Here is an 18,699-nt window from a genome sequence, read left to right on the forward strand (position 1 = left end):
TGGGATTTCTAAAACGAAATAATTAGTATATTATGAATACACTAATGGTAGGTAACGAATCGCAATCAATGCCTTTCGTTTTCTTTGATGAAGGAAACTACCCTATTCCCCTATAAGCTTATCTTTAAATTTGTACACCTTCCTTTTTTCACATTCTTCCTTACCTGCTCTATTAACTTTATCCGATTTCTTCCTTTTTCAAATCTACCATCTACTTGTCCCTCGATTTTTGGTTTCATCAAGCCGTCGTACCTCAATAATCGGCCGATTAACTTACTTCGCCTTATTTTTGAAGTTTTCTCACGGATTCTTATCTCTTCTAACTATTCTTATCTATCTAACTATTCTTAGAGCTTCCTCACTGCTCACTCAGTGTATCAAATGTATCCTCATCTATCTTTTGAAGCGCCACATTTCCACTGCTTTCCCTCTTTATTTTTCCTCTGCTTTCATTGTCCATGTTGGTATATTTGTATGCAATTTCAATGTTTATTTCTCTGAGTTACCATGTGCATTGTTCCTTGTTGATTTTTTTTAATTCCGATAGTTGCCATCCCCTCATAAATTCTTAAAAAATCTATTACTTCGCTTTTCTTTTTTTATACGAAACACTACAGTAAAATGAGAGAAATCATGTATCAAAGTCAGGAAGTATTTTACTCCATTGTAAGCAGTGGGTGATATAGTTCCAGATAAATCACAATGAACTCTCTCAAGCGGTCTATGAGCCCTTCTCTGCTCTGATTTGCATACTGATAGTAAGTCGTGTAGAAGACATTTCTGTTTCCCTTGTAAACAAATATCATAAAGTTCATATTTAGCATTTTACTCACACAGTCCATCTACCTTTTTACTAATATGCTTCACCCAATCAACTCTTATGTGACCCAATCTCCGGTGCCACAATTGTCTAATCGTGTTCCTCGTACGACAATAGATAATTATTTTAACTCCAACTGATACATATTTGACTCTCTCCATCCCAGTGCTATAACAGCTTGATTTTGAGTGATATGAGTTTCTGTGTGTGAATTTTACAAGAGGGAATACATGTGCTTTTAAGATTGAAGCAATTAATTTCAATCTAGCTTGAAAACCATCCCGAGACAACAGTCCATACAACTTTTTCGTAGAGAAATGTTAGGTCTGATAAATTTTTACCTTATATTTTTAAAATTACCGCAGTATGTTTGTCTTTCTTTTTGTCGAATGCTCACAGGATAGGAGCGTTTCGTCCTGGATATTCTACGGCTAACTTATTTCTTGCCTCTTCCATTTTTTGTTAACGAGCTTCCCAAGTAACTGAAGTCATGCATATCTTCCAATTTTTGTTTCCTTCCTTTAATATTCGTATACTTACTTCCCTTACTTCTTTGCATACTAATATCTTAGCTCCCTTTGTACTTATTTGCAGCTCATATCTACCCACTACGCTGCCAATATGCCCCCGCTATCACAGCTTTGTCATCGGCAAATCGTAGGACGCAAATTTTCCCCTATCTTCGTTTTAAAATGAGATTCCACGCACAGCTAGTTTATATCCCTTGTCTCGATTCAAAATATTTTTACTAAGTCTGTTCTCAATGGCTTCCTCAGGAAGCCTGTCCAAGAATATGTTGGTACGGCGGATTAATATGGCACTATCCCATTTTATCTTTTGTTACTTATTGATGACATGTTCAGTCGCAAAAGACTTATCGGGCTGTCTAAGTCTAAAAAGCATTCTCCTCCTTTTTCTCCGAATAACTTAAATATTTCCGGTCGTTCAGGAGTACATAACCTGACTGCAATAATTGTTTATTGTTACATCTCATCTTTATTTTGTACAGTCAAAATTATTCATTAATATTGCCTTTGATGGGCACAGGTTACCCCAAGTACGATCATTTTAATATATTTGGACAACACATTAAAAAATACCCATGCCCAGGCGGGACTCGAACCCGCGACCAACGGTTTGGCAAGCGAGTACTATTCCCTTATGCCTATGATGATGTTCCAGTCGTCCCTTGAAACTTTGGTAATACACAACAAATATAACCGGTTGAATTTCCGAGAAGACTGCACGCAAATATGTTCGTTTTTTCCTGGTATTGCATGCAATCTGAGAAAAAGTTAAAATTTTAGCCACCTTCATGTAAACAGGGGTCCTTAATTTGCTAGTGTACCCTGTGTAAAGTTGACCTTTCCTTTCCCACTCGTAAGTTTCAAGTATGGTTTATATCTATCCCATACCCTCGGAAAACCGAATTTTTGAAAAAAAAGTAAAAACGTATTTTCGGCGTAAATCTAGGGAACGTTACGAGGGTCCTCATGAGGAAACATTCTGATAACAGCGCTTGAAGATCTCAAATCCGCTTACATCCGTCTCTCGCTGGACCCTTCTTCCTTCCTTTACAATGCGTCCACTTTGATGGTCCAATGAATGCGTGCATACGTTTCTTTTTTCGTTTTGCGTGGTCTGCAAGAGGAAAAAATCTGTCCATCCGCTTGAGGGTTTATATCTGCCGAATCCTTGAGGAAGACCCCTGGAATACCCACGATTTTCTCTGCGTAAGGATTTATTCATAAAAGACCTCCATATTCATGTTTCCTTGCCCGCCAGGAATAAGCAACTTTATGCGTGTCTTCCCGGTGGTCTTATCGCAAAACGTTATCTCCTCGAAACGAAATGCATGTTTTATTTAGCCCTTCAAATATTTGATCGTATCTTGCCCTCTCTTGCTAGAAACGTTTTCCTCATCATTTTCTCCGCAAAATATGCTACTGAAATATGAGTTTTACTTCAACCTTAACCAGTGATGTGCAATTATTGTTACACTACCAGCGACGTGCGGTCTGGAAGACCGCAATAAAAAAATTCATAAAACGTTGCAAAGTCATTTTTATTGCTTATTTTAATGTTACTTTGACTTCTCAGCTATTATAACACTTATATCTAATATTGTGCATTCCCAATACGAACCAATTTTTTCAGTAAAAATTGTTATTTGAAACAGGAACAAAAAACTGTTATAAAAAACACATGAGTTTTTATTATTGGCGTACTTTTTTAATTAAGAACTAAATTATCCATATTATGCAACTAAAAATGCTTCCTTACAAATTGTTATTCTTTAAAAATCACTAGGAATTGTTTTTAACAACTTTTTGAATTATTTCCACCAGCATTACGTTTATTGGGTTTTCCACTTTAGTGACGTGAGGTCTCATCGTCCGCTACTAAAATTCGGCTGCAAATCTTCATAAATAAATAAAAACAACTCGAATTTAAGAGTCGTTATTATACAAAAGTATGACGCTCACGATGATTATAGATATTTTGTAATATCAACTTTGAAAATATTAATAATTTTAGAGACGCAACGGTCTCTCAGACCGCACGCCACCGGTTAAGGGTTAGTGGTAGATTAAGCATTGCGAAATTTCGGAGTACAACTGCAGAGTTTTTTTTATGGTAATGCACGAATGAAGTTTAATTATGCTCTAGGTTTCCCCGTGAGAGCATATATAAACAGATATACCAGTTTCTTCTCGAATTATAAAATTAAAAATGTAACTGGGACAATTCTCCTGGCAACAAGAGGCAAAAATATCTCACCGAATAAAAATTACTCGAAATTCATTATGAAAAAAATGTACAGTAGTCGTCAGGGGGAGGAGAAAAATCTGAAAAATTTCTCATGTGATTTGTAATAACACGTCATAAGAACAAATTTGATTTATTGACGAAAGTGCTCAAATGTTTAAGGAAATAATGAATTGTTTTTCTTTAAAAATAGACAGGGGAGTGGAATTTTGTATAGATAACGATACGGAACACCAGAAAAAAATCAAATATTTTCAAACACGAAGATCTCTTTATCAGTTTATACTGGTGGCGGCTTAAATTTTATTAGTGTCTCCACGATAAATTGTGACTAATCAGGGTGCGGAAGCAAACGATTTAAGAATTGCCAAGTAGGATCTTTCAGCTAGATATAGACGTTACCCATGAATTAAATGCAAAAAATTTCTCGACTTCCCTTTATCAGCGTTTACAATATCACAAACTAATTTCATACCAAACCATTGCCACTTTTTTATGATAGGTAATGTATTTTGCAACTCACAGTCGCATTGCACTAAATGCTAAAAGCAAATAAAATAACCGAAATAATACGAAACTCGGTGGCGGCGAGGATAAGTCCTCGCTTACCATACAGAAGGTCGCGTTCGAGTCCCGCCTGTATAGATTGGTCCTTCTAGGACATGGGTGTGTGTGTGATATTCTGTTGTTGATTGTTTAAACTACCAATGTAAAGGCCTCATTGTGCTGTTTTCGGGGGTATTTGAGATACATAAATTAATTAATTTAATATCATACAAATTGCGCTCATGAGTAGTCTTTATATTTAATCGAAACGTTATTGATGAAATCTGCCATAAATATCGAACAAAATTCATTGTTATGATTTGTTCTTGAAAAATTCGAGTATAATCCTCTCGAAAAACTATTCATCACAGATCGTTAATTTGAAACTGTAAGCCATACTCCACATCTCTTCTCGAACGCATATTATCAAAAACGATGTGAGAAACAGAATATTCAAGACCAAAGCTCCCTTCCTCATTTGCATTTAGTAGCTCAGCCACGCAAACGACCTGGAAGAGTTTCTCCACCGCTGGAAACACCACAGAAAAAAAATAAGTTACGAGTGCAATCTGCTGGGCACGCACGATGATCACGCAATTCTCCGCGCAACGAGAGAGAAGAGTAGGAGGTGTCCCACAGGGGCACGCAATGCCACCGGCAGGATTTCCCTCAGGTGCTCCACGGCGTCCGAAAGTCATTCCGAGCCGTAATTGCGACGCCACGTCCCGCGTATAGAGGCCATTAAAGCGGGAGGCGAGATCATTGCGAGCATTGGGGTGGCGCATATATGGGTAACACACACAACCCCTTTGGGGTTACATCGACGCCAGCGAACGCGGAAAAGAGCGAGGTCTTCCCACTCTTTGGGCCGCTAAAGCACCCTTCGATCCTGGATGGGTTCCCCGCATTCCTAATGCGGCCAAGTCGAGTCAACGCCGAAGTTGATGCACAGTAATTCACTGGTCGTGCTCTGATTAGAGTCAACAAAACCAAGATCTCCCGGCGATCGGAGAAAAATGATTGTAGTGACGAATAGGAAGTCACAAACATTCGTAAAGACAGTTTTACACGGGGCACGGAATTGCGCAGGTTAGAACTGCATTAATTTCTAAAATGGTGCGAATGCATGAACGAAATTAAAACAGGGGCTATTTTGCCATCTCACGTCCACGCATTCTCGCATGTGTTCTAGCAATTCACCGCTTTACACGACGCAATTTTGACCGCGACGTCGTACACACGTCAAATTGTGCAAGTACGTGCCCCGTGTAAAGCGGCCTTGAAGCTATGGCCGGTATTCCAAAACGTGACTCAATCTTGAGTCTTCACTCTGACTCGGTTATACAGATCTCAAAATTTAGTCGAGTCTAGGTAAGAGTTCATATTTCAGAATCTAATATCGACTCGACTCACTTAAGCTAGAATGACTTCGGTAAAATTTACAAAATATTGCATTTTCCTAAACTATTTTTTATTTATGGTATCCTGCTCATCGAAAACTAACATTAACGGAGAATTTTATCACTTATGGAAGTATTTTTACGAGGGACATCCAATTTTAAAAAGGCGATGGCGGCGGATATCTTGGAACTTGGCGACTCAATTGGAGTTGGGACTCGGGTGAGGTTTCGTAATACGAACGCGGCAACCGAGTCAGGTTTGAGTCAAGATCAAGACTTGAGAAACGTTCTGGAATAGTGACCTACGTTTACACTGGAGACTTTGAAGAGAGTCCCTAGAGTCGGGTGTGAGAAAGTGGAGATGGGAGTGGGACCACTCTCTGAGACAACGTTCAATAAATCTCGTCGAGGACTTCAATTGCTGCCAATGGATAAACATACTTCCCAACTTTCGAAACAAAATCTCAGAATTCGAAACAAATTTTCTCTTATTAAGGCGGTTTTATTCGGTACACGGAATTGCGCAATCTGACGTACGTGCGAAGGCGCAATCAAAATTGCGTCGTGTAAAGCGGTGAATTGCTAGAACACATGCGAGAATGCGTGGATGCGAGACGGTAAAATAGCCCCCGTTCTAATTTCGTTCATGCATTCGCGCAATTCCACGCCATTTTAGAAATTAATGCAGCTCTAACCTGCGCAATTCCGTGCCCCGTGTAAAACGGCCTTTAGACTGGTCTCAGGTCTCTGAATGCTAGTAGTGAAGTAATTTTTTGTATCAATAATGGTGTCATAGCCGAAACCGGTCACAAATGGAAATTTTTATGAATATTTTGTGGAAGTAACAAAGTGTTTGTTATTGATAATATGGAGCCCTTCCACCATGTACAGACTTCAAGCTTCGATTTAATTTGTAGTCATTTTCCTTCAGTGGACTCATTGTTGAAATACGTAAATATCCTATACTCGAGTCTCGAAGATCTCTCGGAGGCTATGATTAGTCTCCAATGCTCACACACAAGAGTTAAATCTTGAGATCAAGAGAACATCGTTACTCAGTTCTTACACGAATTGGGATTGTAGCTTTAATGTACTCAGAGGCTGCGTACTACGCTTACATTGCTTGAGAAATTTTGGTGAAATACATTTTTGAGCGGAACATCATCTTGTAATGTCACTATATTTCTAGATCCGACAGAAACGATGAATTTTAAAGATACGTTTTTCGAACGGATAAGTGTTAGTATTCGTTTTACCCCGAAAAAAAGGCCTTAAGTAAATGTAAGATGAAGAATGCAAAGTGCAAGACTCAGCAAGCGAATCTAAGTTTTTTGTTAATGGATCGTGTCGTAACACCCTCGGCCACACACCTGTTTAGACAGCTTGCGGGTCAGTATGTAGATGAACTTTGAAATGGCAGTTGTCTTTCCCTCACTATCCTGTCATTGTTTTTTTGCTACGTACTTCCTCTTAAATTGTCTCCTCTTCCTACCCTTCTTTCTAGATAATACATTATTTTTTACTCTGAAATCGATTCCATCTCTTTTCTTCCATTCTCTTTTTGCCATCTCTCTCTTTTTCATTCTCTCTTCTTCATACTTAACTTTCTTTTCCACTTTTTGCCACCAGGAAGCGGACTGTTTCGGTAGGCTATAAACCCCCACTCCGATAGCGCCGCCGCCGAAAATTTTAAATTTTTCCTTGGTGATTTCTAAGGTGACATATTTTATTTTTGAAATGCAAGTATGTATATATTTATAAGGAAGTACTCGATCTCTTGCACTCACTTACTCAGTGATACGACCAGAAGGTTGGTTTGGATAGGTAGGAGTAGAGCTCTACCCGAATTAAGCCACAGGTAGCTTCCACCACTCCTTCGGTAACTTTTCAAACTTATTACTTCGAGAAATTTTTTTCGGGTGCCAGAAGGCTTCACTCAGGATTTGACCCCGAGACCCCTTGATCATAAGTCAAGCGCTCCACGCACTTCGCGACCGCACACCTATATTCCATGTACCCAACATATTTTAAAATTATAGCGTTAGTTTTCAACCAGTTTTGCGTCATCAAATGACGCGTAATACTAAAAGATGTGAAGGAGGAAAGTGTCCTCAAGTTCCTCGTCGAAATATTTGTTTAGATAAAGCCATTATAATAATAATATTTTTTTATCGATTGCCATTTCCTGTCTACCCTCTCATTCTCCTTTGCTACGTATTGCTTTACGAAATGACACGAAATACTACAAGATGTGAAGGTGGAAAGTGTCCTCTTCAAGTTCCTCGTCGGAATATTTGTTTCAGATAAAGCCATTGAAATCGTATCTTTTTGATATCGATTGCCTTTTCCTCTCTACCCTCTCATTCTACTTTGCTACTTACTTCAATCGTTACTCTTTCAACCCTTCTGTCTAGTTAAGGTTATTTTATTTTGCTAGTAGTCGGTTCCATCTCTTTACATCCATTCTATTTTGCCACCACCTTTATTTTTATCTTGAAATCCCTCTTCTCTCTCCTTTATAACTCATTCTTTTTCTCCTACCTCTACTTTTGCCCTCCAGGGAAAGGGACTGTGTCAGTAGGCTGCGAGACCAAGCGCTACACTAGCGCCGCCAAGCGGCGCCCCACACACACAACCATGGGTCCCACTTTTCCAGGGATTTTTTTTTTCTCTTTCTCCACCCCTTCCTTATTCCTTGGTCTGGCCTCAAGGGGTTTTTCAAAACGACGGAAGCGGCGAACGTGAGGGAGGAAAGGGGGAGGTTTGGGAGCTATGGTATGGGAGTCCCAGGGCCTTACTCTCTCCTTGGAAGGAATTCGGCCGAACCCCTTCCTTGGCCTGGGAAGAGTGTATCCCTGGATAGAATGCAGAGTGGCGGGCCGGGATTTTTTTTTGTGTGTGGAAGAGATGGAATAAAGGAAGCAACCCCGAGGAAGGCAGGTGGAGAGGGTACGTAAATGAAAGGGGATGGGGAAGGGGTAAATGGATTTGCGAGTGGAACAAGGGTTCCCGGAATGGGGGAAGGGAAGCGAAGAGGATATTAGGAGTGAGGGAGAGTTGTGTGTTGAGGCTAAGGGAGTATCTTTTTCTGGAGCGGGGGGAACCACACTGTATTCCCGAGTTCAACGAGAATGGGGGAATACGAGAGATATTTTGCCGCGAGGATTATTATGAAAGTATAAGTAGTACCTATTAAGTTAAGTTTGCATGGAGTATTTACGAAGCATTCGGGCAGTCTTCCCTCCCTTCATGGACAACCCTCTTCAATTAAAAAATAAGGCCTACTCCCTTTCATTCTATCCAAATATCCTATTCTCTTCCTTCCTCTCCCTCTTTTTCCCAATATTCTACCCTTTTTTCAACATCCCCTCCCCGCTCAGAACTCGCTCCATTCATACCTTCTGTCTCCTGTTCTCCTTAAGACTATTATAACCCAATTTTGCTTCTAAGCAGCATCAAAATTGTATACATTTTCTGCACTATTTTGGAAATATCTAAACTACGCATTATTTTGTGGTGTAAATTGTGATGACGAAATATTTAGCTGCCATGATAATGATGATTGAGGGCAAAATTTTCAAGTTTTTTGAAGTGAAAAATCTTTAAATTTGATTAATCTCAGGAGCAGCTCTAGGTTAGAAAGGGTTGAAAGAGTTCTTGTTTCCGAACTGTAAACGATGTGCGCATAGCTTCTATGAAAATGCAGGAGTATCAAACATGCCACAATTCCCAAAATTCTTTATCCATACTTCTAGGTTAAAAAATGAATTCCACCATTATTATGGCTGGTCAGCCAATCTAAAGAATTTTATGGTTATTCGATGGTAGAGAATGATCAACAAACAATAAAAAGTTATGGTACCTTTTCACACGATTCATTCAATACGAGCGGTTTCGTCGCAGAGGCGACATCATCAGGTACAGAAATCGTTATAATAAGAGTTATTTTGTTGTTGTTTATCTGGTTGCTATTACGCGTTGGTAGGGGAGGGTTGCGTTGGGTTTGGAGCGTTACTCAGCTTCAGGGGAATTTCCAAGAGGGGGGAATAGTTGATAAAAATATTTTCATTCGTTAAAATTCCATTCTTGATGTGCTTCCTAATCTCCAACTCCTCCAAGCAGTCCATCCTTCCTCCCTTTTTCTCAAGGTGGAGAATTTCAGGAACAAAATCGCTCCTGTGGTCACTCTCCCATAGGTGTTTCACGAAATGCGATTTGTCTATCTCCCCGTTTCTCAAATGCCTTCCGTGTCCCTCTGTTCTTAATCTGAAGGAACGTCCAGTCTGGCCTATGTAACAGGTCTCACAGTCACTGCACTTGAGTTTGTAAATGCCACTTCTATAATTTATGTCAATTTTATCTTTCGTATTGCATAATAACGCCCTTAAGTTAGATGTGTTATAATATGCATTTTAAATTCTTCTCTGGGATAGATGTTTGCGGTTGCCTGTGAAATATTTCCGTAATCCCTTTTATTCTATTTAAAAATCCTATTCCCTTCCTTCCTCTCCCTCCTTTACCCAACATTCTACCCTCCAACATTATTTTCAACATCCCCTCCCCGCTAAGTACTCCCTCATTCATACCGTCTGTCTCATCCGTGTCTCATCTAAAAGCTGCCTCTCCTCATCCACCATGTCTAGCACTTCCTTTTATTCCTTTCCCTCACTGTCCATTTCACCTTCTCCATTCTTCTCCATACCCACATCTCGAATGCCTTCAATCTTCTAAACTCTTGTACTCTTAACTTATTATAATTATAGTATTCTACCGATTAAGGTAGGTCTCCATGGAGTGTTCAAGAAGTGATCTGGAAGCCTCCCTTTCCTCCCAGCACTGCCTTCTTTAATTAATTGTAAGGCCTAATCCCTTTCAATCTATCTAAAAATCCTAGTCTTTTCCTTCCCCTCCCTCGTTTCCCTAACATTCTACCCTCTAACACCATTTTCAACATCCCCTCCCCGCACCCTCATTCATAATGTCTGTCTCATCCGTGTCTCATCTAAAAGTTGCCTCTCCTCATCCACCATGTGTAGCACTTCGTCGTTCCTCCTCCTCTTCGTCCACTTCACCTTCTCTATTTTCGTCCACAACCAAATCTGGAAAGCTTTCAGTATTTTCATGTCCTCGTTCCTAAGGGTCCATGTTTCCGAACCTCGAAGTCGGCACTCTATAGCCTTTTCACGAGCTCGATTCTTCAGTGGGTATTCATGGACTTGTGGAAAGATAAATAATTTTTTTGCCAACGATTTAGTGCAAAAATATCGTAAAAAGTAGGTGGAGAAAATTATTTCCTAAGTTGTCTTTATATTTTAACATTGTGTTACTTCCTCGTGAACCGGAAGAGCATGGATTTAAATATCTTTGTTGCCAATGTTTGTAGATGATATCAAAGTTTCACACTTATCGTTAGTGTGAATGTGTGTTAGTTGTCTAGTCCTAGATTCAAGCATCTCGTGTTATTTCGTCTTTTCGGAGCTCAATCCACTGAAATTCAGTTAATGGTGCGCGAGTGTGGTTAACGTTGTATTGCTTCTCTCTGACTCCTTTGATAGTTCCTGTGCTAATGAATCAATCACTGAGATAGTGTATGTACAAGCAAATGAGCCTGCATTACTCGCTGATGAACGTGAATGGATGATGTTATACTGGCAAGCTGTGAAAGCCCCTTTGATCTATCTATCGTGAATTTTTTGCGTGGACGAATCGTCGAACTTCTGTGAGTGTTAAATTGTGTACCTTAGCGCGGCGTTTGCGTTGAATAGTTCCTCTTATTTCGAAATTATTTGTTGCTCATTTCCCCTTTACGTTTGTTTCTTTGCGCTTATATTGGAAAAACTCTTCAGGTGGAGGAGAGGGTTGGACTACGTATTCATCAGGCTTAAAGTGGAAATCGTTTATGCTATTTTATAACGTGTTCACCGCTATCTATGGTAAAAATACTTCAATGAAATTGGTATTTACATATTGCAGCGATCCGATGTTATTTATTTCATTATAGTTAGGCGATGAGCGGTTGAGCATTGTATGGTGGAGTTATGGACAAGAAGGCCCTAAAATCTTAGGTGATGCTGAAAACGCCTTTATTTCATTATTTTTCATTTTACCGTATGCACTGCACAAATAAGGGGTGTTTTTTAAGGCTTGGCTATGAATGAATTGAATAGGATAGATCCTATGATACGATCGTTAGAAAACAGGTAACCGAAACTACTAGTGAATACCATGATCATGAATGCAGAGCTTGACGTCGGGGAAACGTGGACTCTTTTAAGAAGGATGGTGAGAAAATATTGGAGGTGTTCGAGATGTGGGCATGAGAATGGAGAAAGTGAAGTGGACGGAGAGGAGGAGGAAGGACTAAATGCTGAACATGTTGGATGAGGAGAGGAAGCTTTTAGATGAGATACGGAGGAGACAGAAGGTATGGATTGAGTGAGTTCTAACAGTATATAACTATAGTACGGTCTCCACCGATCTTGAAAGGTGAGGTGTACGTGGAGGAAAGTGCTGGACATAGTGAGTGAGGTGAGATACCTTTTAGATTTTTAGATGAGATACGAAGGAGATAGAAAGAGAAGACTGGAAGCGTTCGAGATGTGGGTATGGAGAAGAATGGCGAAGGTGAAATGGACAGAGAGGAGGAGGAGGAGGAGAGTTAAATTTAAGTGACAAAATTATGTAAAATGCATTGTCAGGAATTTTATTTTTCAAAAAATTTCCTGAAATCCTTGTTTCCTGGGGGTGGGTAGCCCCCACTAACCCCCCTGATCCCCCACCCCAAAGTCCCCACATCCCCAACCCCAAAGTCCCTACATCCCCCCCCCCAAAGCTCCCTCTTCCCCACCCCCGGAAGCATATTCCTAGTTACGCCGCTGACAATCGTGTATATGGCCGTATATTCGTGTATTATATGTTCGGCCTCGGTGGCGGCGGGGTAACGTTCTCGCCTGCCAAACAAGAGGTCGCGGGTTCGAGTCCCGCCTGAGTAGGTTTCCCCGGTCCAGGGCATGGTCGTTTGTGTACGTTTACTAGTTACATTTGTTGAACATCCCGGTGTAAAATGGCCAATAAAAGCTGTATCCGGTGGTTTGAGATTAAAATAAAAATATGGATTGCATTGTTTGCATTTGGCAATTTTTGCGTTTAATTCGTTTGAAATATGTGTGTATGTTTTCTTATAACATTTAATGCAAAAAAAATTTCCCGCGACCAATTTTTAAAGCTTTCCCTATTTCTGTCAATTTCTTCCTCATTTCCCCTTTAAATCTTCCTTTTCACTTCGGCACGTGTATGCTGTTCTCAATGCGACTGAAAAGAGATCCATCGCAATATCTCCACGCATATGGGTCGTTTTCCAATTCAAAATAGTCCAATGCTGTTCGCTCTCCCCACCTCGTCCTTTCTGTCCTTTCCGTCCCACGACATTCATTCGCATCGCTTCCAGCCTTCTTGTCCCAATGGATACCCCCTGCGTCTCTAAGCACTGTTAAAACACGATTTCTTTTTATTTCATGTCTTTATTGAGTTCGTCCTCTACAAACCGTTGGTCTTCATATTCATATGTTTACGAGCCTGATGCGCCCGCTCCCAGCGGGCTTACCCCGCTCTTTTCAATGCAGGTCCACAGAGGGATAGGCGCGTTTCTAATTTTAAAATGTAGAAAAAAAGGCAAGGTCTTAAGTAAAAATTTAATTGGAATGTTCAAGTACAACTTGAGGTCAGAGGACCTCTTTAAACACAACATTGGAAGTAATTACACTATCCTCTGTTAAACGCACATGATGACTCATACTTACGTATCAAAAGGAGACTTGAATGTGGAATCAGCCGCATTTTGTTAAAAGTTATTTAAAGAATGCGAGATATTGTTGCAAATGAACAAATTTATCAGTTTCTGCGCCGTTAACGTCAAGAATATTTACAGTTTTGTTTTGTTTTTTGTTGTTTTATAGCCATTTTTACATATAGCCAAAACTGGGGTTTTGGCTCGACTATTATTCGCCGGATGATCCAGAGATGATCTGAAATCTGAATAATTGCTGAAGCCAAAAATTTTACCTGTCTGCGTGCCACCCCTTTGTTGCTCCATGAAACTCTATATAAGAGAGCCCTGGGTCGGGGGAAGATGGGGCCATCTGGCCTCACCCAACTCAGGTAAAATAAACTTCAGTCAAGTCAAGTCTGCAAAGAAATTTAAGGGCAGAAAATCAAGAAAATACACGCCAAAATAAAATCACCATTGTATGGTACCAATCAAAATTCTCTGCTTGTAGATGGTCACTTCGTGAAATATTCCATGCGGTACAAGATCTGCTTTTGTGTCCTTCAATTGCCTTTTGGTATGATTTGATTTTTGTTCAAAGACTCGTTGATAGGTGACCTTCATAAGTAAATTTACCGAATTAATAAAAAGTAATGCTCCTTTCAACTTTAAAATGAAATGAATAAACGCATCAAATATGCATTTTTTGTTTTCTTCAATTTCTTTTTCTGCCGTCCGTTTCGACTGATTACCGTTGTTTTACTGTCAGTTTCCGTCAAGATTACGTATAAATGCGTCGCAAATTAATATGATGAAGATAAAATTATTAGTTATAGTTATTTGTTTGTATATGATATTTATTAGGCGTCAGTGACTCAAGTGTTGATTTGTTGTAATTATTTTGTAAGTTCTATTTTCATGCGTGTAACTGATGTTTGCGATGTTAAATAATGGTTTCTCTCTTTCCAGGATACGAGGTGGGTAATAATTGGAGTAATGCAGCACCGGTGATCCTGATAAAATTTACTGTGATAGGAAAGTATACTTTCTTGACCTGGATTTCTCCAAAAAATTGTCACAATAGGAAGTAATCTTAAGGATTTAGCTTTATGTCCTTCCTGATTGATCAGTGTGCTAAATGGGTCTTAACCCTGTTCGGATTACTTGATTGTGCGGATTATCCAAAATGGTAGTCTAATAACCGGTTTGGAACAGAAGAACGAATCACAGGCGTGTGTTGTGCATAGGGTCACATAAGTGGACAAGACTGGAATCGCTCTGAGCCCCTTATTCGACGCACCACACTCACGCTATTCACAGGCGTGCTTACCACGTTCGGCAGTCGTCACTCCACGTTACTGTGATTTTCTTTGCATACAGTATTGAATAGTGTGCGTAATTTTTATTTTGTACTTTAATTTAAACGTTGTGCATAAAGGAATTATTGTACTGTTTGCAAGGCCTAAATACGAGGACGTTTTTTTCCCAACCTCCGGCGGGTCATGAACAGACGACGAAGTGATTGGTTAAAAATTATTTCAATGCTAAATATTGAACACACTTGTAATGTTTCTTTCGACATAGTGACATATTTCGATTTAGGAATTGGTCGTGCTTGTGGACAAGCTTCACTATACATTCTTCATAGGATGTTGCCGCCAGTTACTTCTAATGAATTTTGCCTACGTCCTAAAGCTCATTGTCCGTTTGAAAACGCATCCCTCCGAGCAATATCTTCATTTCAGCGTAAAGATGAAAGTCACTGGCCACCAGGTTGACATTACACTCCGTGTGGTCGCAAATATCCCATTCAAATTGCTCAGGGAACGGTGGGCTACATCAACGCTGGCGGGCGTTGTCATGGATCACAACACTTCCTGAAGTCAGCATTCCTCCTCTTTTGTTTTGAATGGGATTGGGCGTAATGTTTCCCACTGTATCACACTCTACCCATAGTGCATTTAAAAAATTCTCGTTTATCGGCATGAAGGTGAAGACATGTCAATGCTGAAGCCATTCGGCGAGTTTTCTGACTCTCTCTCCGCAGTGCACTCTTGGCGGGAGAATCATTGGAGGCAGTGTAGTTAGTGAGATTGCAACTAACCTTAAACTAACAATTTACGGTCAGAATTAACTGGAGAGTGTGGTACGGAGGACGCGCTGTTGCCCTACCTGCGCAGTACCCGCCTGTTGCTTGCATGGTGGTTTTGATTAGCGATCTCAGGTTGAAAAAAAAACGTCCCTCGTATTAAAGGAAAGTACTCTGCCGTATAAAATAAAAGGTTACTTTTCTTCGAATTAATTACAACTTGTAGCTAAGCGGATGTTAGGATTAGCACGCTTCACCGTAGTGGTTTTACGCTTTTCCTACGCTTTCTAAGATGTTTGGAAAATTAGGCTAGAAAATTCACGTATGCATAACCAATGGGCCCATTGAAATACTGCAACTAAATCTACAAGCAACCCGGATAGCCGACTAAATTCGTGAAACCAGTGGCGGGTGGTTGGAACAGCTTCAACGGCTGAGAAGTAACCGGGTCCAACGACCATATTAATTACGTGTAGTTTAATGTGGCTTCTTACTTGAAATTTACAGATAACAGCGATATTTGGAGTTTTTTGGCTCGCAAATCGCAGTGGTGTCAGTTAGAAGCCTTTGACTGAGGGCGCCAAATCGTTAAATTCCTATCAAGTAATTAATTAAATGCGATATCAGTGGAAGGTCATCCGAAGGTATATCTGTTAACGGTTATGGGTTCAAGACAATTATATTCAATAGAAATCTCTTGAGACTAAATTTTTCGATGTTAGCAGAAAAGAATGCCGTATGTCCTCTAGCGGTCGCCGGGAGTACATGTCTGAGAAATGTAGGTACTCAGACGCAACTTTAGCTGATAGATATTTATTTCAGCCACAGTTAATTATTGCGAGCATATTTCTTGGAAGCCATCTTGCAAAGTACCGATGAAATCACTCGCAATATTCTCGGATGAAAATCACCCGCAGTCATAAAGCTTTATTCACGCGATCACATTTCCAAATATTCTATTTTTGAACGCTGTAATAGGAGTAATACGAGTTTCATAGGATAGGTTATGAAGGGTGTGAACGAGAAGAAATTCATCTATTAGAAAAGACTATCAGATAGGATGGAGGAATGAAGAGCTGCGCCCTATCAATCTTCCTTGAAGTTGTAATTATGTCTTGATTACACGCTTGTTCTTCATTTTTCCGGAGTCCTCTTCATCCTATTTGCCCAATGACGTCACCTATTCTGTGTAAGAGGGTATGGAATGGGCTTACGAAGTGAGCAGGATCTCATATATGGATTCTTGACTTAGGATGGTGATGATGATAATATATGTATTTCTCTCTCACGTGGGTTTTTTGATCCTTGCTGCTGTTTGCCCCATTTATGCTTATATGCTCCCCTGATTTTGGGATCCTTATTTTTTCGCATATACTTTTCGCGCTATTTCAATCTCGATTTTGCTCCTGCACTCCTTCGAAGGGGCTGAAATATCTTTTTTCTCTCCCCTCGTCCTGAGCACTCTCTAAAGGGGATCAAAGGGAGAGATTCTAAGGGCTCCGTGCCGTGGGTGAATTTCCTTTTTCGGCGCTCCCTCGCGATGCGAAAAGGAAAAAGGGTGCGCCCTTTTTCCATTCGGTGTTTGGGTGGTTTGCGAAGGGTACCAAAAAGGGAGTTGTGCCGAGATTCGGAGCCTTCTCGGGCGCGAGTGGTATGGGTTAGTTTTCTTTTTATGTAGGTCGACGTGAAAGTGTGTCTGTTAAATCATCTCCCTACGATGAAACGTTTGGAGATGATCAAACTTTAAAAGGAAGAGGGCTTACGTGGAAGTCTTATCTTACGTGGAAAGCCCATTCACAACAAGGATGAATTTTTCCATTAAATATCATTTGGTTCAGCTGGGGTCCGAAACCGCAACTCCCAAATGCCTATCGGATACCTATGCTACCAGTTAGTGAGGTTAAACTAAATACAGGGTACGCTGAATGCTACCAGGTAAAATAGTTGCAACAACTACAACAACGACAGCAACGATAACGACGACAATATCAGCAACAATAACAATAGTAATTTTGACGATGGTAATAAAAAGCCGGTCATTAAAACTGCTGGTTAAGCTCTCATGGTTAACTCCTGGCTTTGCTGAATGATAAAATTTTGTAATTACTGAAAAATCTAAAGTTTGGCATCAAAGAGCATCATCCGAGTTTATTCCGTACTCTACGTATGGACACTAATCGTTAAATTTTTCTTGTATAATATAATATAGTATAATATAATATAATATAATATAATATAATATAATATAATATAATATAATATAATATAATATAATATAATATAATATAATATAATATAATATAATATAATATAATATAATATAATATAATATAATATAATATAATATAATATAATATAATATAATATAATATAATATAATATTCCTAAACGACTTATACCGTTCACGCTCCAGAGATCGGCTACAAAAACTTTGCTAGCAACTGATGCATATGTACTATCGTTTTCAAAAGTATGTAAACACCCATGAGCCCCACTTAACTGATGTGGTAGGGTCGGTAAAAACTTGGAAGGTTGGCACATGAGGTAGCCTGCATCTATCTCTCACCGGTACGCCAGCAATAGCCGACGAGGATGGACGCGGAGACAACCAGGCTAGCGAGACAGGAGTCAAACTACAGGCTCAAATGCCCTAGCGGATAGAATGCACTGAGGAAACTCCAGTGATCACTCGAGTGATCACTCGAAAATGACGAAAAAAATGATCGTGTCATTCAGGCTTTAGCTTGCGAAGAAAGTTGACAGAACATACGCTACGGTAAAACGGTGAGCGATTACCAAAGTAATGCATTCCGTTAGTCAAAAGAAATATTGGGAGACTTAGGACCAGATGGTGTGAAGGCGAAGCGGGGACGGTGCTTTAAGCCTAATCCTGTACGAAAAAGGAGAGAGAAGTCTTTCGACCTCGGTGGAAGGGAGCAGTTTAGGATTTATCAGTGCTTTTAAAGGTTTTAGCCATCTCCTCGCTTTTTCTTGCGGTCCTTCCGTATCCAACTGTTAGGAAGGGCGCCCTTATCCGCGCTGGAAACTTTACCGTCTGAAGTTGCAGTGGAACTCTTGAGCAAGGAGAAAAAAATATGCGTATGTATTTTTTTAGAGAGTGGTCAGATGTGGAGACATCAGAGAGCCGCCACTTGGATTTACGAGCGAGGAACGTGAGCACTCTATAGATCTTCTTTTTGAAAAAATACTGAATGAGCCACTTGCTGATTTAGTGTCGTTTGTCTATAATGGCGTTAATACTGTGCCTAACGAAACCTGTGGGTTGGGATAAGATTAATCTTTCTTGTCC

The 18,699-nt window shown here is 39.9% G+C and overlaps 1 protein-coding gene across 2 annotated transcripts in view; it reads left to right on the forward strand.

Moving 5' to 3' along the window:
- LOC124161207 (cadherin-87A-like) overlaps nucleotides 1-18,699 on the forward strand; it is a 1,373,415-nt gene that overhangs the window by 714,497 nt on the left and 640,219 nt on the right. For both annotated transcript variants that reach the window (XM_046537469.1, XM_046537470.1), the window contains one exon: nucleotides 14,270-14,277. The gene's annotated coding sequence lies outside the window, so the exon portion shown is untranslated. The remainder of the gene's footprint in view (nucleotides 1-14,269; nucleotides 14,278-18,699) is intronic.

Source organism: Ischnura elegans, chromosome 6, assembly GCF_921293095.1.
Source record: "Ischnura elegans chromosome 6, ioIscEleg1.1, whole genome shotgun sequence".
Lineage (NCBI taxonomy): Eukaryota > Metazoa > Arthropoda > Insecta > Odonata > Coenagrionidae > Ischnura > Ischnura elegans.